Source organism: Carassius gibelio, chromosome B10 (genome assembly GCF_023724105.1).
Source record: "Carassius gibelio isolate Cgi1373 ecotype wild population from Czech Republic chromosome B10, carGib1.2-hapl.c, whole genome shotgun sequence".
NCBI classification, from domain to species: Eukaryota; Metazoa; Chordata; class Actinopteri; order Cypriniformes; family Cyprinidae; genus Carassius; species Carassius gibelio.
In genome coordinates, this window is record NC_068405.1 from 21647185 (window position 1) to 21671771 (window position 24587).

At 36.0% G+C, this 24587-nt stretch overlaps 1 protein-coding gene across 3 annotated transcripts in view; it reads right to left on the bottom strand.

The window, feature by feature from the left end:
- Positions 1-17072, bottom strand: part of LOC127966045 (myocyte-specific enhancer factor 2C-like) — a 36942-nt gene extending 19870 nt beyond the window's left edge. Inside the window, exons 1-2 of one of the 3 annotated variants that reach the window (XM_052566866.1) lie at positions 16862-17072; positions 12475-12591 (exon numbers count right to left, since the gene is read on the bottom strand). The gene's annotated coding sequence lies outside the window, so the exon portion shown is untranslated. Of the gene's footprint in view, positions 1-11492; positions 11859-12474; positions 12592-16861 lie in introns of those variants that run through there. The other 2 variants (XM_052566868.1, XM_052566867.1) reach the window with 2 other exon arrangements.
- Positions 17073-24587: the final 7515 nt, after the last annotated feature.

A 24587-nucleotide genomic window follows, 5' to 3' on the forward strand; every position in this document is an offset into this window, starting at 1 on the left:
ATATACATTTAATGTACAAATTATATTTGTAAACTTTAATTTCCTTAATTTCCCCTAGGAGATCAATAAAGTCTAAGTCAATAGTCATATTTTAGGAACATTATGACTTACACACGTCTATTATAAATAGGTTTTCATTAGTGCTACAGGGTTTGCATTAACCCTACAAGTTCACACAGATGGCTGTGGTCGTCAGCGGTCCTCAGAGAGCACAAGTACCCAGCTGGAGACCAGAGAAGCCAGCACAAGAGGAAATAAAACTCAAGGGCAACCCACAATGCAAATAAGAGAAAGCAGAGAGCTTTGGGGAGTAGAGGTCAAATGCTCGCTTAAAATGAGAGACAGGGAAAACACGCGGCCTGTACAGAAACCGGAAAACCAATAGCACAGATCTTCAGGGGGCAAGTGCTTCACTTCACTTAGACATGGTCAACAACTCGGCAATACATGTGACCTTTTGATTATGCTTCAAGCCGACTGATAAAAGCCAGAGAGATGTGAAGAATTTATGCAGGAGGGATGGAAAAAGCAGATGATACATCAGAAGAGGAAGTTACAGGAATGTTGTGACAGCTTTTCATTTGAATTTGAAAAGCATACCAAATGATAAAAGCCTTGGCAAGCTCAGCGCGGATAAGAGAGTATGCCAATAAAAATGGAAACTTACAGTAAATTCAAGACAGTGGAGATCAAATGCTGAGTGTCTTTTGGTATGCGTAAAATCTGCATTCAAAGTCCCACAAAACAATATTTCTTATTGACTTTTATTAATCCTATTATATGTACTCAAGATACTACATCTACCTTATCCAACTTAGCTTACAGTGTTATGGACGGCAGACCTTGCGTAACTTTAAGCTGTTCAGGACATGTAATCCATTAAACCCAGACTTCCCTTTAGCCACTTGGCCGATGATGTCCAGTTCACTCATCTCCAACTAACTGATCAGTCTGGTTATGTGTAGCAGTTTCATTTCAGGATTTGCATTCAAGCAGAAGTTATTCAGTGACATCTTGTACATGCTGTGGGGTACATTGTTGTCTTGTTTGATGATAGTAACTTATGCAATTCAGCAGCTATTTTTGAGCACAGAATCAGTCGCAATTAGGTATCCAAAATATTTTTATGTTATGGCCAATAACCAGATTTGTAAACCACAAGAAAAGTTATACAAAATATTATAAATGTGCAATTGACAAGATGCTAACCATTTAGGAATATAAAAATAAATGCTTTTTTAAATGCAATAATTTTCTTACATAAAAAAATAACAATTATTTTATTTGATTAATTATAATATAAAATAAGCATATTATTATTAATTATATAAGTATTATTTATGTAATAATGGCGATTTAATAAAAAAAAATTACATACCAGCAATAATTAATCATATGCATATCAATATTTATTTTATTTTAGATATTAATATTTTTTAAATAAATAATATTTTTTCTGAAAATAAAACAAATAAATAAATAAATAAAGATATATATATATATATATCGAAATTTAAATAAAGAAAAATAATAATAAAAAAACAGTGGTCCTAAAATCCTGCTGCCAACATTGAACCAAAGCACTGGAAAAAAGAGGGAACTGCCAGGTAAATGTACTGAAATTGTGAATAAGCTCTCTGCAAAAACCCCACAGGATCTGGACATGCCGGGGCAAAATGGCTTAGAGGTCAGAGATGCCGGTGTGTTTACCCATGTGACGGAAAGATAAAGACAGAGAGAGACAGGCGTGGGAGGAGTCGCTATGTTACTTGAGTAGGAGGGAGGACGGCCCGGTGCCAAGAAACCAGGAGCAGGGATCTCCAGAGAGTAATGTGCAACATTAAGTCACTTTGTTAATCTGCCTCTCTGCTTCTCCCGAGGGCAGCAGGAGAGGACAGATATCTCCTCGTCCTGTGAAGAGCGGCATGGTGCCACCGAAATAAAACAGCGCTGAGATAACACCTAGATATGACTGAGACAGTCTCCTGAGGGGCCATTAGACCCAGGATAACTTCCAGAGAAGGGCAGAAAGACCTCCTAGCTAGCAGCTAGTGCTTTGCAAATTAGCTGTGGTAAAAGTGCAAGCTGAAGGGGAATGTGTCATTCATGCCCACATAAGTCAATTTTAAACAAATCCTGTGTCTGACTGTGCAGTCAATGAATATGTATTTAAAAAATGCCTCAGAGTAGTAGATTAGCAGTTAGCGCAAATGCTTAACACAATACCTCAATACCACATACCTCACTGTTAGTGTAAATTCAAACCCGTTTTACATTCATTTCAGAACAACCATGCCACGTCCTTTATCGATAACACCCATCATCATGATTTTATCATTTTCTGAAGAAAAAGTGCCTGGCAACTGCCACAATGCTAATGTCTTTTTAGCATGATGCTTAATGGTTTCTAGAGCATTTTAGGTAAATAATTGCCAAAACAGAGCCTTTAAATTTAGAAGTATTCAGAACAGGAATTAATTATAAATAACATATGAACAACACCAAGCCTAAACAATTTCTATAAGTGAAACTGAAACTGCCGGCATGTGGGAAATGCACTAGACAAATAAACACAGCCTCACATATCTCATTTGGCACAAATGTTTTGCGTGCTTGAGTCCCAGCATGTTTCATATTATTAAAAAAGCAACTTGTATTCAGAAGAATGTTGTATTTTTTTTGTTTGTAACCTTTTCATGATATTCTTATTCCTACATAAGGCGTATAAAAATGATCCAGGTGTCGTTGGAAACATTTCGGCAAGGCCTTTCTTTCATGGCTCAGAAAATGCTTGTAAATTTCATAAAGAATTACAAAGAATTGGGAAACGATGCATTGAATTAAATACGCAATTTGGAAACATAGAGACTTAAATTGAACTAAATTAAAACAAAATAAAATAGAATACAGTCTTCCAATATCAGACCAATGCCAATAATTAAACAACAATTTTAAAAAGCTAATATTGGCAATATATATTTTTTAAATAAAATAAAATAAAACCTTGAAAGTGAGCCAATTATGCACTTCTTCATTTTGGGGTGAACTATACCTTTAGGGTTAGGGGATCTCATAGCGCTAATAAAGACTTCAAAAGGGCAGAAATAAACAAAAACCCATCTAAAAGTATTTCAAGACAGCTTTTGGCATTACTTGGCTAAAGTCAGTTAACACAATTGAGATTGGAGCCTGTACAACTTCATAATCACCATCTTTCAGGGCATCTGAAATGCTGAAGACATGCCAGGCAGCAGAAGAACTTGTCGAAGCACGCCGGAGCAGATCCCCAGAGCTCTTGGCAGACCACGGAGGTGTCAGACAGCTGACTCTCTCTGCAAACAACACCCATCAGCTCGCACAAATGGACATAATGACAGGAAATCGGCGCAGGCCTCATAAGGAAGTGACCTCACTGAGTAGAAACAATAAAAGATGCCTCTTCCCATAATCCACCTCACAACACCGAAAACGGGAAGTACCGGCAAATCTCATCGTTGTGAAGGGCCTGATGAGCTTTCCTCAGATAGGGTCTGATAGCAAGCCGGTTGCCAGGGTGTTCTGAGTGTTTTTTAGCACAGTGCTAGATTATGTGGTTGCTAGGGTGTTGTTATGAGGTTGCTAAGGTGTTTCGAGTGATCTAAAGCACAGTGCAACAGTGTGTAGTTCCTAAGGCATTCTGAGTGGTTTTGTTGCTAGAACATTTCTGTGCAGTTGCTAAGATGTTCTGAATGCTTTATTACATTGCTATGTTGTATTCTGTGGTCGCTAGTGCATTTTTATGAAATGGCCACGATAAGTTTAGAATATTTACCACCTAACAACTTATAAACGTAATGGTAGACTCATGGTTTAATTCATGAATGCAGCCAGAACAGTGTTTAATGGTTGAGTTTAGGGGTTTATCCAGGTATAAGCAGCATTAATAGAACCTAAGCAAACACTGCTAAATCAACCTCAATGAACCAGCGGCCTTCAAATACATACTGGAAATCTGCCAGCTTTCCCCCCAGCTGTATCTCACGGAGAGGACTTCTACATCTCTTTGCTGTCTATCAAGGGAGTGTGCTACGGCTCAGAGCAGCGGCCGTCAAGAGACTGTATCAATCAGTGCCGGAATGGGGACGAGTCACTCTCCGCCCCACCCTTACGGCTCACCTCAAAACTTCCCAAGGACAAAGAGGAGACAGCGTTTGTCTTTCTCAATGACAGCACTCGAGCTGTGGAGGTTAGTCGTAACACGGAACGAGACCAGCTCCCAGACGCCCCGCTACATTCCCATATCCTGAACCCACGGCTCCTGGTGGAGTGCTGTGCGTGAACAGCCGTGGGCCATGTGAGTCCAGGTTGATGCTGTATGCTCAGCATGAGATTAGAAAGATCTGACTTTGGCTCAGACGACAAAAAAATTATTCTGATAATCATATTCAGTAAAACACACACACACACACACACACCCTTGAAATTAGAAAGATTAAATTTAAAGGGTTACTCCATTAAAAAAAAGGAAAATTATGTCATTAACCCCCATGTGGTTCCAAACACGTAAAAGCTTTGGTGGCTTCGGAACACAATTTAAGACAAACCGAGAGGCTTGTGACTGTCCCATAGACTGGAAAATAAGTTCCACTGTCAAGCTCCAGAAAAGTATGAAAGACATCGTAAGAATAGTCCATCTGCCATCAGTGGTTAAACCTTAACGTTATGAAGCGACGAGAATACTTTTTGTGAGCGAAGAAAACAAAAATAAAGACTTTATTCAACAATTGCTTTGTCAACAGTCTCTTCTGAGTCTCTACGTATCACTATATGCTGCGTATGCTCTTCTGTATCAGCCACGCTACAAGGACGTGCAGTTTTCTTTCAAATCAAAGCTAAATACATGTAGAAACAGCACATCCTTTTAGACAAAAGTATCGTAACGTTACGGTTTGACCACTGATGGCAGATGGACTATTCTGACAATGTCTTTCATACTTTTCTGGAGTTTGACAGTGTAACTTACTTGGCAGTCTATGGGACATTCACAGACTTACCAGTTTTTATCTAAAATATCTTAAATTGTGTTACGAAGAAGAACGAAGCTTTTACGGGTTTGAAACGACATGACACAATTTTCAGTTTGGGGTGGAGTATTCCTTTAATGTGAATTAGTTATTATAGTTAAAATGACAAAAAAAGATAATTTCAGCTAATTGCCAATGCAACATTTCTCATTTTTGTTTACATTTAATTTGGAGTACCAAAATAAATAAAAAGGAATAAACTTAAACTAATAAATGAAAAATGTATAAAACCTATATAGACATAATAAAAAAATACTAAAATGGCATTTAATAAATAAAATTACATTTTAATAAAATTAATAAATTACATTAATAATGAATTATTATAAAATAAATCAAATTACAGGGGGAAAAGAGAAAAATTCTAAATAATGGCAAAACTGTATATCCGTGCAACTAAATGTAAAAAAAAAATCACTTTTAATTACGCTTAAACCTATTATCGCATAAACGTCACAGAATTATATTACATTTACACTTTAACACATGGGGAAAAAAAGCTAATGGGGTAAAAATAAAGGAAAATTAACCTATTCAAGACATTTTCTCTGAAAACAAGTTTAGCTCAGCCTGGTATGCTACACTTCCTTATATGCCCAAATCAATGGAAAATCTCAAATTATGTCCTAGTTTTTTTGCAGGCCTTTCATTGACCTAATTACAAAAGCTAAGCTTGCAATCACTGTCAGCTACGATCGAGCTATTAGCAACAATTCGGTTAATATTCTGTCGAATAACTCTCAACTATGACAGCGAGAGCACATGGCATTTTGTCACATTGCTCATAGTTGTTTGCTCATTTGCATGGCTTCCTTTTGCTGTGGAGATGTGTGTCACAGCTGTGTTCTCTCAGTGTGTGTGCGCCGCGTTTGTGCTTCACCGCTAACCAATACACCCTGCCAACTGAAACTCAGTGGCCATTCATAGCCACATGCTAAGATATCACTTCTGTATTCTGATACATTTTTTTTTAAAGCAGTGCATTCATGACATCAATACTGTGCTGCTCAGTATATGATCATTTAATTCTACACTTTTTATCTGTTTTTTAAATGTTTTCTTTTTTTTACAATATACAGTTTTTGCATACATTAATTCTCCCTGATGAACACATAAATTCAAGAATCAAGTATTACAGAAAGCTAGTTTATATGTTATGATAATAATGAAGTATACTACAGCTATAATAAAAAGTGACAGCAAAGAAATTATAATATTACAAAACATGATCATCTAATTCAAATAAACGTTATATTCAAAGAATCCTGAAAATGTATCATGGTTTCCAAAAACATATTAAGCAGTACAATTGATTTTAACCTTGATAATAATAAGACATTTTCCTTGATCATTAATTCAGCATATTAGAATGATTTCTCTAAATATTCAACTTTCTATCACAAGAATATATTACTTTTTATTACGGAAACTGTTACTTAAAATTGTTATAATATTTCACAATATTACTGATTTTACTGTATTTTTATAGTATAGTATAATATAGTATAGTCTAGTATAATGGGTTTTTTTTTAATGTCAAATCCGTCTGTATATTATTTGCCAAGAGTAAATGCATACTTGCCCTGCTGTTAGCAGTTCACGGCTTAGACATAGACCTGTGATCGATATCCTTAAGTGTTTTTGGCAGGCTGCCCGACGTGGAGAACAGATCTCGCCAGCTGGTTGGCTCTGACATCAGAGCGAGTCTCACGGTGCAGGCTGATCTCTCTGCTCTTGGCACTCAGAGCCGCTGGCAGTGAGTACAGGACCACACTCTCACGCAGCAGGTGAGTGACCTGAAGAAAGCAGGTGGCCGTTTCTAACTCTGATCCCTTGAATTACACCCTAAAGTTTCATATTTCATTTCGGTGGTTTGTTTACATCCTTAACCTTAAGCAAAGTCAGCAGTAATAACGATGCTAGCCTATCCACCAGATTTTGAAATGTGGAAGTAAGCTATTTTCTTTGATCGTGATTGTGTGAGATTTTTGTTTCATTGGCCACAATAGGTAAATAAACAGAAGTATAACAGTACAAAAATGGTAAAACTATTTACGGTACAAACCACTGAGTTAATAATAAGAATAACAATACCAATTTGCAATATCATGCAGCAAAACAAGCTGTTTTGTACAGCTAAATATAACTGGAAGTGAATGACACCCGAAGCCTCACACACTGAAGTTACAAATGGACGCCCACTCTTACGTTAAGAATACGGTGAGTTAATTTTCTAATGGACTGAGATGCATTATGTTCCACAGCTCACAGGGAGATTAAGATATAAAGATTAAGACTAGAAAGACCAGAGGCCAAATTCACGAAACATTCTTTAAAAATCAAATACATTTTTTTTTTCATTTTGATGATGAATGGATGGATGCACTTTTTTGGGCTTCAAAATCTTGACCACTATTCACTACCTTTATAAGCTTGAAAAAGCCAGGACATTTTATAATATAACTCCGATTGTAAAAAAAAACTAATATAGACGATGGCTTGAGGATGAGTAAATAATCGGATAATTTTTATGTTTGGGTGAACTATCCCTTTAAGTATTTGTCAAGAATTCCACATAGTAACATTCTTTAGGATTTATCTTACGAAACATCTTAACGCCTTTCTTAGGGTTTTTGTGAATCCGGCTCCTGAAATTGACTGGCTTCACTAGATCTGTTAACTCACCCAGTCTCTGCATCAAAAGAACTGGATTTGATCTGGCACTGGCGGTCTGGAGGTCTGGGTGTGGGTGTTTACAGCAGCATGGGAACGATCTCATGGGGAGGAAGTGACGTGGAAACTCTGGAGCATTTTAAACCAAACCAGGATGACGGCAGGTACTCAGCTCGACGGCCCCCTCAAACGCCCCCTCGCAGACTTCCTCTACCAAATATACTGCGCATGTAAACGCAGCAGATCCAAAAATACAATTATGAACTTTTTACCCTGAACAACAGAAGCAGTGGCTGAAATTGATGTCTCATCAAAACTGGGACAAATCAGGGGTGTTTTGGGAAATGCAGCATACTTTACTTAATTTATAGCTCTTGATGCTTTCTGTGTCTTCAAATGCAGAATAGAGATGCTAGTCTTCTCTAGACACTCATTTTGAAAGTAAACCTCATTCTGGGAATTGGCGGAAAAATTCTGTCACATAATCATAGAACTAACTTACATGATTCGAGCAACATGGTCAGGCCTAAAAAACGCCACAAACATGCAAGTTTGCTTCGGACGTGGATTGCACCTCTGTAATTTTGAGGATGGAGAAAAGTTGAGGGTTTTGGCTGAGGTCAGCGCTATATTTAAGCAATATGGCACGTGATTTTCACCATAAAGCACAGTCTAGAGAGTCTTAAAGGGATAGTTTACCCAAAAATAAGAGTTCTGTCATTGATACTCAGCCAAGTCTTTTTAAAGGAACCCAAAAGAAGATATTCTGAAGAACAACACTGGACCCCATTGACTTCCACAGAATACATTATTACATTACATACATCCCACAGAGTTAAAACTTGCATGTTGTAGTAACTGTTAAATATATATTGTCTAGGATGCTGTATGAACCAATTTTAATCTAGAAACAAAATTATCCAGTTAAAGAATGGCTTCGACTCCTGCCATCAAGTATTGTTGGTAACCGTCCTTCATGAGCTGGACTTCTGTAAAATCCTCAGGAGGTCAAGAATGTGCATTTGTCCTTTGAGAGACACCTGGTTTGAAACCTGTCAGTGTGCAGATGTCATAAAAACCCATTCCAAAAGATGGATAGACAGAACCATGAGCCCAGTGAAATGGCTGACTATTTCATTAATGGGAAAAACAGAGTGCCGTGTTACAGTGGATGCAGTATCTGTCACCTCAGAGCCAAAAAGTCACATCTTAAGTACTTTAACTAAACTCACACTAAAGTGAACACATGATCCATTAAAAATATTCCCCGACGCACGCATCGAGCTGGGGGTGGGGGGGTTTGTGTTCGCTGATTAACGCTATACAAGGCCCACCGTACAAAGAGTTCTCTGTGCGAAACCTTCTTACTGGAGGATGTAACGCAGTGAATTGAGCATTTTACACCAGTGACAAAGATAGATTACATGACAGGGAAAAAATCTGAAGTTTTTTTTTCTTTCAGCAAAATCAAGCTGTGCCAAAAAACTGCTTTGAGAGCACGATCGGCAAAGCCACAAACCAGGAGAGATTAGGTTTCATTTATGAGCTTTTCTAGGGTTAAATACCAGGTTAGATATGTGAGTATTATAAATATATGAGTGCAAATATAATGAACGCACACACTGGTTTTCTTCATTTAGTATGAATCCATAAGAATCCATATTTTATAAAAAATCTATTATAATAATTAGATATGTAAAAAAATATATATTTTATAAGTTTTATTTTATAGGTGTATTTATATAAATATATTATATTTTATATATACACTTAAATTCAAAACTGTTATATAATGCATATAAATTTTTTATATATTTATATATTTTTAAAAAGTCTTATGCAATATATATATATATATATATATATATATATATATATATATATATATATATAATGTATTGTATATTTATAAAAAATATCTTTAATATAAAAAACTAAAACATAATGCTTTTGTTACTTTGTCATTATAAAATGTGTACATTTGCATCAGAAAACCTTGCTTTTCTATATTTTCTATAATGACATTTTTTTCAAATGTCTTCATTCAACAGGTATAATCGGCACAGCTTGTTTTTTTGGGGGTTTTTTTGTCTGTTTGGTTTTTTTTTTTCAAGAAAGATGATGGTGACATATTTTTTTTGATTCGCAGCATTTCACTCAGTGGCTAATGAAGAAAACCAAGGAAAGAGCCATGGAGGTCTGACCAGCACTCAGACCACCCAGCAGGAAACCCTACACAACTCATATTCTGACTGCACTCGTCTCTATAGCCTATATGCTACTAGCTGATAACACCACAATTACAACTTCATCCCGTCAAGCTCTTTGTGAAACTGCTAGTATTTCCTTATTACGACAGCAAACCGACGAAGCTCCTGAAACTATCATCAACAGGCCTCTCTTAACATCTAAATCGAGAGTAGCTTTACTTACAACATTTATTCATCAACTCAATGCACCATCAGGTGATTCCGTGCACAGCTTGTGTGAATGAAAACACAGTGGCTGTTGTTTTTATAATTTAGTCGCCGTTAAGTTGTCATCATTCACCGCTAACTAATGCAAACACACGTCAGGTTTATAGTTTCCTGATGGCAATAAACAGTTGAAGTGTGTGCCAAACTTTGAGAGGCACATTGCAGAGGCACACATTGCCATGGCACACATTTCCTGTTTGTGTACAAGCTTGTGTTCTTGCCTCTCTTTCAATACTAACAACGTGCATACAAAAAATAAATAAATAAATAAAAACTCTCACAAAAAGGCTAGAATGAATGTTATTAAGTTTAGGGAGGAGCAATAGGCTTTCCTGGATCACATTTTACCCTTTGGTCATTATTATTGTACAAGCACCAGCACAGAGCACTTCTCTCATCTAACCAGCTGGGAACCCCATCCTGGATATTCCAGGTTAACTGTAAAGCAATTAGTTTCGGTAAGAGCTGCCATATAAAATAACTTGTTTACAGTTCTCCAATTTCCACAGCGGGGTATAAATAGAGATGCTAATCATGCTATTCACATAATTACACCATTTTGGAAAAGTTGCTATACCTAAAGCACCCCAGACATCATTTAAATTTAAAAAAATGTATAAATATCAAAAACAATTACTAAAATAGTTATAGTAATAGCATTAGACTTCTAAAATCAGTTACTTGTTATACCATTCCATACTACAGTATTATACACTATTATTTTATTTTCTACGGCTTTTTAAATATACTATTCTAGTATATAATATTATATGACAAACTATTCTATACTCAACAAATATTGCTTGTAAATGATTCTATTTTATGTTTTTCTATTACTTTTTTAACTACATTATAGTAGCTATACAATATAAAAAAAATACTTATACTATATTACCTTTAAAAACATTCTTTTCTATACTAGTGTATACTATTACTTTTTAAAGTGCACTATTCAAGTGTAAATTACTATTCTTGTGTGCTTATTCTTTTCTATATTACTTTAGTATATATTATACTAATGCTTGTTAAACAATACTAAGCTAAGCTACTCCATACTTCAGTTGTGCTATTCTATTTTACTATATAACATTACCTATAGGGTACTTCAGTAGTATTATGTGTAAAACAGTTCTCTTCTATACTACTACTGTGGTATACTTTTCTGTTACTTAAGTATATACTATTCAACTGCTTGTTAAACTATACTATGGTATTCGATAGTAGCAAATCATGCTATTCCATTAACCCAAAAGCTTCTAGTTTTGACAGTTCAACTTACTTTGTGATGCATGAGTGTGTCAGATCCAGAAAGCATGCATTCGCTGGTGTTATTGGTCAAACAAGAACCGGTCCAGAACTCCTCACGCGCTCTCCAAATCCAGAACCGCGTCAAAGCGCTTCATGTGCGCGTGATGTGAGAATGATCGCTGAACTCCGCGTCTCTCATTTGTTTTGACACATGCAGCGATGGAAGCGAAAGCGGTGGGGGTTTTTTTAATAACAGGAAGAAAAAAAACAACTGAAGACGTCCAGAGTTATCCCGGGTGGATGAGCAGTGTTTGAGATCTCCTCTAGTTTACTGACACGATCCTCACGAGCGTCTGTTCGTCACACAGGAGAGAGAATCATTTCGTCTCGCGCTCTCTTTGTAAAGGGGGCGGGGCTAACGCGTACTGTAACTCACACCCGCGAGCGTGTGACGCGACGCGTCCTACTAGAACGCCTAATCACCAAAGCGTCTTCAATAACAGAACTCAAGAGTTCATGTCAAGTTATTTTCAGGGAAACATACTGTACTTAGTTGCAAATTTCTTTGACTATCTTTTATATTTAGTTTTTCTTCACATTTACAGTTACATCTATACACATGAAATAATCCAATATTATTAATTAATGAATAGCCTAATTGTTGCAATCAATATTTTAATTGTTATATTAATATATGTATATTATAATTTCATATAATTACGTTAATTGGTTAATCTTACGGTATAATTTTTAAATTATTATTAAACTGAAAAATACAACTATATGGCAACATTAATTAAACATATAAAGTGCAATTATTACGTTTGTTATGTAGCCTAGCCTGTACAATTTATATAAGGAAATATAAAATAGGCTATTTAAAATGAATTGTATATTAATATATATATATATATATATATATATATATATATATATATATATATATATATATATATATATATATATATATATATATATATTGATTTGTTTAAAAATGAATACATTTTTCTTACCAATCACTTGCTCAAATCCTTCTGTTTCAACTTCACTATCTTTTCCCTCTGAATCCTCACTGCTTCTGTGTCTCCATCAAATGAGTTTTATAGGCATTCAGGTCCTTCGTTTGGCACCTAGAAAAATGAAATATTCACCAAATTGCATGAATTAGTTATTAGTCTGGGAAATAATCACTGAAATTAGAAGTGCACATTAATTCAAACACATCAGTGGAGTTTAGTGACAGGCGTCTCTGTGACTCCGCAGCGCTCACTAGTGGCGCGTAGGAGTATTGCACTTTAATCCAGACACCACACATCCTTTCAATAACCATAACAGCTCGATCAGAGGGGCTTATGTATTTGTTCATTCAACTGAGACCAGGTCTGTTAACGTTTTTTAAAGTTTGTCTCGATAACTGGGCATTAGGGAGAGAGCGGAAACAGTTTAACCACTCTTGTCCAAGAAAAGCTATGTGTGTGTTTTAATAGACACAGAACACTGACAACCCCTTTACCTTTCCAACACTTTTCCTGGCAGGCCTCTAATACTGACACTCACAAAGGAGCATGGGCACTCTGAGGGGGGCATGTTTTTCATTGAACAATTTCCCCTAGAGCTGCCAAGTGCGGGTAAGGGTAAAACCTCCATGTGAAGTTTAGCAATAAGCCTACTTTGAGCGTAATCTTAAGTGTCTGTGAAGCTTTGGTGGTAATTATCAGGATTTGGCAATTGTTTGTGTTAACTAAGGCCACACTGCAGCGCTGTACATTTGCACGAGTGACCACCGCATTCTACAACCAAATTAACTCCTGAAAAAAATATTATAATCGCATTTAGCCTACAGAAACAACATTTACACTCTCACGCAGTGTGTACAGAACCAAGGTGAATGACTTATTTAAATGCATATCAGAGTTGCGGTGCAAATAACAGGTAACAAGGTATGTTTGTGTTGCAGATATTGCTCTAAAAAATAGCAAATAAGAACGAGCACATCAGCTTCATTCCAAATGGCAAACGCAATAACTTTGAAATAAGTAAGTTGCTGGTATATAAATATCGCCACCTGCACCTGGCTAGTTTATTGAATGGGCTATGTAAATTTTATCACTTCATGAGCGGAGACCAAACAACAAGCTGACAGACACGTAGGCTTTGCATCGCTTATAATATGTGGACATGGCAACACTTAAAGAGTGCAAACCTTCCAAAAAGAATAAAATAAGATGTCGACGGGGAATTAGTTAAAAACATAACGTGTTACTTTGTTCAAAAATAGCAGCTACCAAAAGCGCGAGTTGTCAGTCAATTTTGAGAGTGAGTTATGTTCCGTACACACAAGAAACTGTAGGGGATTCACTCCAGTATTAAATGTGAGGTCACTCCTGAAACTTTACAGTGTGCATGTAGCCTAAGGTCCACGCATTTCCATGAATGCTCAATCAAATTCATATCAACATGAAAATGAGTAACTCAGCAGAGATGCTGCACACTTTTTACCTGCTGCCATAAAAAAAAAAAAAAATCCATTAGACCCTACTGAGAGACAGACAGTCCCCAGTCAAAAGATAAAATAAACAGCCTGTCTTGAAGCACACTTCATGTTCTATTTTAAAGCAAACAACAGGTTTGCATTGAAAAGACAAATATTTTAACTTTAACTTTTTTGGACAAAGTGAATATTTTTGTGCTAATTGAATAACAGAATGAAGGAAGAACTCATACAGGCTCGGAACAACATGAGGGTGAGTAAATATTGACCACATTTTTATTTTTACTACAATTATTTATTTAAAGCTGAGTTTCCTGTAAAGTAGGCTACCAGTAATTTTTCTCAATCTAGCCTATTTTGTTGTAACAGTGCTGCAAAATTCACTATTGGTGTTTTACACATTCACATATTAGACTATAGTTGTTTGCATGTGTCACTGAGGCCACGGCTCACGGCTAGACACCTGTAAACCACAACACATAAGCCTGAAAACAGAAAACATGCTTTCTATTGTTGTAGTTTACCCTCTGGTTTCACTGGGAGAGTCCTAGCATGCAAAACTCACTTCAAATCGTGCTGCATTATGTTGCTCAACTGACAAGTTCCTATCTCTAGACCTGCCCTAAAGGCACGTCAACCAAGAGTATGTTACCTGATATCTATGCTTACAGGTATGCCTTTTTAAAATAGATATCTCATATTACACCACATTATAACCAAAATGTTACATTATATTTATGATGTTGCATAAAACCTATGTACAAAAGCACAGCATCAGCAGAAATACAGCAAAATATATATATATATATATATATATATATATATATATATATATATATATATATATATATATATATATATATATATATATATATATATATATATTGTATTATATACAATTTTCATTTTATATTTATACAATATATAAAATGAATGTGAAAAGCCATGTTTTTAAATATTTATATATTATATATTTTACATACATAAATACACACACACATATACAAATACATTACATAAGCACACACAGTATAATTTCTTAAACAGTGTAAAAAAATTGTAAGAATTACATTATAAGAGAGCATTTTTGGCATTTATCAAATTAATCACAGAAACCATGTTTCATGTATTATATTTATACATTATATGTGATTGATATATTTTGTATATTGTGTATATTTTCTATATATTATGCACACACACATACATGAATATAAATAATTAAAATACACCCTACCCTAAAATATTTGTTAATCTAAAAAAATTTTTTTTAAGCAATTCATATTGCAGTTACACTGAATGTAGCCTTTTTATTTTATATTAAATATAATTTGCTGACTTTTATCCAAAGGTTTTTATTATTATTATTATTATTTTTTTTTTTTAAATATAGCAATGTAATTCGAATACAATATTTTCTCTTTAATATATTCTACTATAGAATAATATTCTATTAAAATAACCAGGCTGATTACACAAAGTCAAAATACAAACTCATGCAGTAAAACCTGAGCTCGGTGCAGCTGAACATGCAAATCTAGCTGCATTGATGTTCAACATCCAAAGTGGGTCAGTTTGCGCTTCCTCCTCTAACACATGCAGCTTTTTTAGAGCATCAACCATCGGGAAAGCCAGAGAAACTGTATAAACACTGGCGCAAACACTCACAAGTGCATAAGGATAGCATTATCACAGCGTCTTGTTTTGAAACCGAAGCTGTAAGAGGAGAAGGTTGCAGTGGTTGTGGGCAGGAATCAGTGGTTTTGTGGGCACCTCAAATGCCCTTGATGTGTCTTTCATTATCTCAGACACTCTTGATGGATACCCTACAGCTGTGGCCTTTATAGAGAAAGAAACAAGGGGATCTAGCACCAGTAAAGAACATTCACTTGGAGAGATGTGCACAGTCCGCTCACTTATTAAATCTTAAAAAAATCTTTTTGTTTCAATATCATGTACATCATGTTTTTTTTTTTTTTTTTTGCATGTCGTAAGTAAAACTTATCTGAGTACATCTTACAGGAAAATATTATTTCAGTTTTTCTACTTAAAAATGTTAAGCTTAATATAATGTTACTTGCCATTTCTCTTATATTCTCACATATTTCTCTTTTATTCGATTTATCTTTTTGATTTGATCTTTTATGTACACTGGTACCAAATACAGGAACTGAAAATTACATTTAACCTTTGTGCTGAGCTTGAAAATCCTTTAACTAATTTGGTGTTACTGGGGAAAAAATGAATGACCTTTTAAAAATTGCTTGTAAACTTCTAAGAAAACAAGTTGACAAAAAGATACAAGAATCCCAGATTTGGTAATAATATAAAATGCTTGGTTTCTAACAATTTTCACAGGTTTTGCATTTTATTTTGGAACATTATTTGTGGGAAAATTTGGCAATGTTTGCTTAATTTAAGATGCATAAGCACAGAGAATCAATCAAAAAGACTGAAAACAATATATTTTTTTAAGTTGTCAGTTAGTTCTAGTTCAATGGGATAATATCAGCTAGCATTTTTGGGAGGAAAAAAATCTTTCACAACATATGGTTTAAACATATAGTCGCTTGATAAAGTGCTCAGACGATTTGTGACATTCACCTCAAAGCTTTTTTTGTCATAAAGGAGCCTTAAACAAGCTTGACTCAATATTAGTCACTGGCGATCCTCTCCCGCATTCATCTCCTAAACAAACATATCTATTTCCAAAGGCAAACCATGTCCCGAAAAAAAGCCCACCTCTCTAAATTTGTATCTTTCTATTTCTATTCTCAGGTCTGCATTCCCCAAAGAGACGTGTTGAAACACCGTGTCATGCTAGCACACACACTTTATTGACTTGTGTTCGACCACAGACACCTCATTTTTTCACAATCGTTCAGTTTGGACGCTTTTTGGTCACTTACCAGTCCGATAACGTTCTTCTCCAGGAAGGTCAACCCTACAGCACCTGCTGTGGGCCAGTCTTTGTAATAAAAAAAGAAAAAAAGAGATTGTTAATATGTCAAAAAAGGCTAAAGAAAATCAAGCCAGACCAGCTGGCTTTGAAGAGAAACCCAAAATTGGGTTGCGTTTAGATCAGATCTTGATCCACAGTGAAGAGGAGATGGCATCCTAGCCCCAACCGCACCCAACAAGGACATACACACTCACACACACACACACACACACACACACACACACACGCACACACAGACACTTGGGTACACCAGCAGCGTATGCGTGATGGTTCAGCGCGAGCGTCTGGCAGCGCCCCTCACCTGCTGCCGTCAGTCTCGTGTATATTTAGATGAAAGTATCAATGACATGCATGCCTCTGTTGGCCTTGGCACAAGTGCCCAGGATTATTGCCCCTTACAGAAAGATATTGCACCTTTTCATCAAGATTCATTTAATTTAGATGAAATTCAGTTTGTATTTGACAGGAAAAGAGCATACTGTTCTTGGGGATGCGACATCTCTGTAGCCAAAAAGGTAAATCTCACAGCATCTCACAGTTCTTTTAGTATCTTTGGCATACTCAGTGTTATAGTTTGGGCTTGAATTAGATTTTATTTGATTTTTTTTTTAGTTATTTTAGCACTTAAAAATGAGAAATGTTGGCAACTAGCCGAAACTAATTATTAAATATAAATTATTTATTATGCATGAATTATTTAGATAAAAATGTTTTTATATTTTATTTCAGTTAATGTTTATTTTATATAATAACCACAGAAACATGCCCAGGTAAAATTTTGTCTAAAAAGAAAATGCAGGTTCTTTTTTTTTTTTTTTTTTTTTTTTCTTTTTTTTAGCAATTGTGACATTTTCAAAACTAATTCTCATTATCAAAATGTATCTTGATATTTCACTTTTAATATCTGATTTCAAATTTTCATTATTCTCAGTGATGATCAATAAAATTCTCATTACTGCAACAGTCAATTTTAATTTGTATAATTTACAAAGTTTTATAAATATATAAATTATTTACTATAAATTATTCAAAATTAAAGGGAGTACAACAAAACCATGATGTAGAAATAGAATTTAAATATCAATTTATTAGTATAATTAAAAAAAAAATTTTTTTTGCATTATGCAAACTGTTTTTTGCAATATATAAATGAAAATCGAGGAACAAAAAATATACAAAATAATGTCACAATGAAAAAAAGTACTGTTATTAAAAAATTTTACATTAAAAAAAATAGAATATAAAATTAAATGAAATATTTTTTATTATTTGATTTGATTCTCTTTTGATTTTTGGATGCGGTTTGACTGGTTTATGAAAGCTTTCCAGAGATTCGTCCAAGCATGACTCATTGAGTACTGTAGACTGATTAAAAATAGCATGCATTATTTCCAAGAGTAGCATTGCGTTGAACATACTGTCATAATTACAATGACTGTAAAGTTTGCATTGACATCAATATTTCGGAATGGGATACACTGGGAAAGAGGACACTAGCGGTCACATGACTCCTATGGAACATATCCCTGGTCACCATGTGGTAATGGGAGGGCCCTGCTGGTCTGTCCTGGTATGCACGTCTACCAGTCCCAGAGAGACACCAAACCTCCAGCTGAAACCAAAGATAACAAACATTTGCCCACGCAGTGGCCGTCTTAACATGGATGGGTGAAAACCTATAACCCTGTTGCGGTGCTTTTGGGAAATGACAGGTAAATCAAATTCACCTGAAACATACTGGAACAGCCCGATTTGATCGATACATTGACACTGATCTGAAAACGCCAAACACCATGCAGTCGCCCAACACTGGATGGACTGGATTTGGACCGGTCACAACCTGTGTGTACAGACAGACAATTTAAACAAACTCGCATGGAATATAGAGAAACTCAATTATCTGTCTCCACAGCAGAAGTTCCAGTAAAATGCGTCTGAAGCGGTTTTGGGGGAGGCTCGAGCGCTCTGGCAACCAAACCTGTGTCTCGGTGGCCTTCCGCTCAGCACTAGGAGTGGCGTGTGGCACCGGTGGCAAGGCCTAATGACAGAGCACCCGAGCCAGAGAGATCTTGTGGGAACACCATGTCCGGCACACCCAGGAGGGGCTCCAACATTGTGACATTTATAGGGAAGCAGATCCCAACACAAACCTTTTGTTGTTTTTGTTGTTGGCGGCGGCCATATTTCACCCCTGTACTTCTATCCGCCGACTTATCACTCAAAGGCTTTTTGTTTTGTTACGGCAGGATGAATGGTGAAAAACCCCACATGTTCGAGTTATTATCCCAACGAGTTAGCTGACAGATTTGCATGCGTGTCTCTGCTCTAGTCGCCACAGAAAAAAGGTTGCATAAGGGACTCTGGCTAGTTTTATTCAAAAAAGCCCTGCGGTTTGTGTGTGTGTTTTTGTTTTTTTTTTGACTTTTGGCTTTCCATAGAGGTGCCTCTGTGTAGGAGAACAACCGTGGCGTGAGCAAACTACAGCCTGTCAGGGCCTTGAGCCGCCACACAAAGTCTCCCTGTGTGTTTTAAAAGCAGACACCGTGGAGCGATGCAGAAACAATGAGCACCGTGGGCCTTACTCACATTTTTGACCTCTGAAAAATGAGGGAAATGCTATTGGAGACACTGTGTGAAAACAAGTTTCGAAATGAAAAGCGCAAGTGTCCGTTTGCAGGGGTTGGGGGAAGAACAGCGTTCTGAGAAGTTCGACCTCCAAAGCTAATATTTTCAGAGATCTTTGCGCACACATCTGGTTCTTTTCAAGGGCGACTTATTGGTAGTGCCGTAGCTTATTTTTCTTCGCTCTGCACCTCTCCTACGGTGCTCTTCCAAGCATATCCCAGCGGCCCGGCTGAAAATGCTAATGTTCCCGCCACTTAGTCAAGTCAGGCTCTTGGGAAGTGTTCTGAGGATGGGCCTCTCAGCTCTTTCCTCCGCAGGATGAAGTGATGATATCTGAGGGCAGATCAATGAGATATTAATGCAGAAACTACATTGCAGATTCAACATAAATATTAGCCTCTAGAGAGTTCGCATTAACAGCCCAACCATTGGTTTTGACATTTGGGTCATTCTACAAAAAAGTTGGTGCCCAATCACTCAATAATAAAAAATGCATTAAATATTTTGTCCACTTTATATGTAAACTTCCTTTTAAAAATTCTATATTATTTTTTATGTCTTTTTAAAAGGGTCGTCGAAAAGTAAAGTAATATTCTAAAATATTATCACAATTTTTAAAGAACTGTTTTCTATTTTAATAGGTTTTAAAAATGACATTTGTTCCTGTGATGCAAAGCTGAATTTTCAGCATCATTACTCCAGTCTTCAGTGCAAAATTAATTAATAAAAAAGAACAACTCAACACATTATTTAGCGGAAACAAGAAAGCTGATTCATAATGACCTATTTCTTGTTGCTGTCATGCAACCAATGTGGTGAACAAATAAACTACAACAAATAAAAGGCGCAAACATTGAGATAGGTGTCTACCATTACCGAGAAGGGTTTCATTCCTGGTTCTCAATAGCTTTTTGTTCACAGTTCATTTGGAGACATCAGCTGAATACTCATATTCATGGCATAAAATGATCCACTGTCAGTTCGGCCCATCATTTTCAGAGCCCAGACAACTTGTGCTTTTCTTTCCTTTCTATGTGTTTGCACAGGTCGAATTATGGAGCCGCTGCTAACAGGATGTGTGCGTTCCTGAGGTACTTTGTGAGTATTCCGATTGCATCACATGTCCTGGATTTCACGGGTTTTTTATGGTACATTTAATGTGTCATTTATAAAAGCGGCTCTCTACTAATATGCTAAATACAACCGTGCTGAAAGAATATACGTGCCAGATCGTAATTTGATTCGAATTAAATTTTTCTAACGGCATCCTCCAGAAAGTGCAAAGTAAACATTCCCCTCGCTCCCGTCACTTTTCCACCGAGTGCTTTTGACAGGATCTTAAACATCTGGACAGTGTTCATCATATGAAACACACACAATTCTTTCTTCGGCACTGAGTAAACTGTGGCCTAAAGTAAGTCCGCCGAGAATCCACCAGGTAATCAAAACAAATACAACGCGTTTTCGTTAACAAACAGAGCCTTATCTTTTCCGGCTTGTGGATGCCAGTGCATTTCATGCAGAAAATCTTAAAATGAAGGAGAATTTGCATCAACCTCAATCAAATTCAAACATTGTTTTTAAGACCTACTGCAGGGAAAATGGATTTCCATCGGTCTTAATTAGCACACAAGTCACCTTTTTAGGAAATCACTGACATTGCCCGGATGAATCGGTGGGTGTGGGACACTACGTGATGTCTGGCCATCCTGTACTGGAGCCATTGCCCAGGGCCTGAGGGATCACAGCTAGGGGTCGCGGCCCCTGATGACCCCTAGATGATGGGCAGGACTCCATCCGTGAGGCCACATGACAGCAGGAAGTACTAGCTAATGTGGTTCTGATTAGAGGCCTTATCTTCAGCCCCCGATTAATGGTTCAATTATCTGACGGGAAGAAACGAACCTCAGACAAAAGTGTAAAAGGAATAGTTCCCACAGAAAATAAAAATTCTGTCACCATTTTCAAAGCTGAATTTAATTCTACCACGGAACATGAAGTGAATTTTGGAAGAATATTCCGACTTCTTATTTGCATGAAAATTATAGTAAATGACCTCTAAAATGACATGAAAGTGTCCTAAAAGTTCATACGTATGGAATTAGGCAGCTAGGATTTTCTGAAAGAGAAACTGAATCACTAAGATGAGTTAAATTATTACAAACAGACTATTTAGACAATTACTGAACATATATTATCAAATAAAGGGAAGGACCCCATAAAGATTGCACACTGTAGAAATACCGTACATTGTAAAAAAAAAAAAAAAAAAGAAGAAAAAAAAAAAAGAAATTTATGGTAATAACCCAGCAGCTACGGTTGCCAGAAGTTTAACAAGAAATATGGCAGAAAAATTAAATTTACAGTAAATTAAAGGATACTATTTTATTAACTGAAATAATGCTACTATATCAAATTACTAACTTAATAATCAAATATTTCACTTCTGAAAATTGTACATTAAACAGTATTTTATTGTAAAATTAAATTAAGTGTCCCATTAGAGCTAATACCGGTTTTATAGTAAGGAAACTTTTAATCAGTTAACAGGTTTTTGCGATTTCAATAATATATTTTTTGTATACTTAATTACAATAATTACAGTCATATTTGTCACCTAACAATTTATTCGGAAACCAAAGGTATCTGGATAGTAGAGGTTTAGTGATAAACATGACCACAAGCATGGAGCACTGTATTTTGTATCCAACAGCTGTTTAAAGCATGCAGTTTTATCATTTATTGTCAAAACCTGTTTTCAGTGCTAATTTTCAGCATGCAGCTTCTGTTGAGAATCTGTGATAACGGTGCATGATGGGAACTGGCAGGCACTAATATCTCTGCACTTAGGGGCTTGTCTCTGCTGTTCAGTGGATTGAGTTACTGTGAAAGCCATGATGGAGTGTAAAGTAATCTCCTGCTGTGGAGCTGCCGCGCATGCCTGGGGTCTGTCGCATGTTTCTGAGATTCCTTATCTGCTGTGAGGGGCTTCACCTGCTGCGCTGAGATGCCCTGGAGACTTCAACACAGCTCGCCAGCATTTCCCAGACAACATCCAACCTCAACATACACTCTTTATTGGTTTTGATGGTTCCATAAAGAACCTTCAACATCAACGGTACCTTTGGAAAAAAATGTTTTATGAATTATTCACTGAAAGGTTATTTGGGGAACCTAAAATGGTTCTTTTATGGCTTTTGATCCTTTATTTATCGCCATCTTTGGATCCATGAAGAACCTTTAACATCCATGGAAACTTTCCATTGGCCGAAAGGTTCTTTACAGTGGAATAAGTTTCTTTAGATGTTCCTCACACTAAGAAAAAATGATTCTTTTAAGAACCGTTCACTCAGAGGTTCTTTGCAGAACCCAAAGTGGTTCTCTATGTTCACTTTTAAAAATAAAGGTTCTATAGTGGTATCTACAGTTCCATTAAAAACTTTACTATCCACTGAACTTCATTGTACAAACTGTTCTTTAAACTAAAAAAGTATTCTGCAGATTATTAAAATGTTCTTCACGATATATTTATTTTAAAAAAATCTGTTTTCTGAAAGGTTTTTTGGAGCATCATCTTATAGCATCACCTTTTGGAACCTTTATTCTAAAAGGTGAGTATTTTTGCCAAAATTCTCTTTTAGATCCTTTATTTTTTTTAAGTTTAAGGGGAAAAAAATTTATTTTAAGAACTTATCAATGAAACCAAAAATGGTTCTTCTATGGATCTCCTTCTGCAAGCTTTATTTTTAATACAGCATGCATCCACAATTACATTTTAAAAATAATAATTCTGTAGATCCTGTCCAAATGATCTGAATATTTAAGCTTTGGAACTTCTCCACAACATCTGCTGATTTCTTTGCTGTAGAGAACAAACGGAACCACATTTGCCCGACATCATACTGGAACACATCACACAAGGTACGTATGGTTTGTTTCGCTCATGTGTATGAGTCTCAGTTTCAAAAGAGGAAGGATTCTTTTCCACCACAATCCAAAGAAGCAGCGCACAAATGAATGGAGCCGTGCCACGGTGTGGAAAAGATGCATGTCCAGCCTCATGCTTCACGTCAGGGCCTCCGCCAAAGAAAACTGTGGTCGGAAGAATCCTTTAATAGTGCCTGATCTGTGTCACCTGAGACTGGAATCATCCAAAACAAAGAAACCACACAGCCACAGTCATCGACGTGGATATTTGCAGCAGCCAAGCCTCTCTAATGAACGACTCCCACCGCAGACCACTCTGAGCGGCCCCCGCCGCATCACAATCTGACCTACTTTCATATTTAGACGTCTGCGCTCCGGACAGGTCACAATCTAGACGGTTATGACAAATGCACTGTGGTTTTCTCACAGTTTCTTAGATTACAGTTTGCAGTTTCCCTTATTTATCTCCATCATGACCGTCATGTGACAGCCGAGCGCATGAAAACGACTCACACATCCAAGGAAACAGTGACAGAATGTTCCAACTGTGTGAGTGATGCAATCTAACGGTGACAAAGTCTGTCCAGAACATTTCCCGTTCTGCCATCCACAGGATACTGAGTGTTTGTCTTGATAGCATTAGCAGGTTTTTCATAACTGAAACAATATTAAAGGTATTAAAGGAATAGTTTACCTTTACTCACCTCTTATTGTTCCAAACCTTATGCCATTTTGAACAAACATTATTTTCGTTATTTATTTATAATTCATACAGGCTACTATTTTAGTTTTGATTAATATTTTTAATTAACTTTAAAATTCTTGGCTGTTTTATGATGTGCTTTTTGTCTTTTTTTATTTAAAATGTTACTTTTTAGATTTCATTTATTTTATTTCAGTTTTAGTTTTCATTTATTTTATTTGAATGTATTAATTGTAGTGTTAACTCATGTTAGCTCAAACTAAATTAAAGTTAGAAATGCTGCCTTGCTGAATAAGTTAATATTTTTTCATCTAATAATTATATTTTATTCCATTTGAATAACAAAAATGTTTATTTATTTTGCTTTGTTTTCGTTTTTTTTTTTTTTTTTTTTTGCAGTTATAAAACTGATTGTATG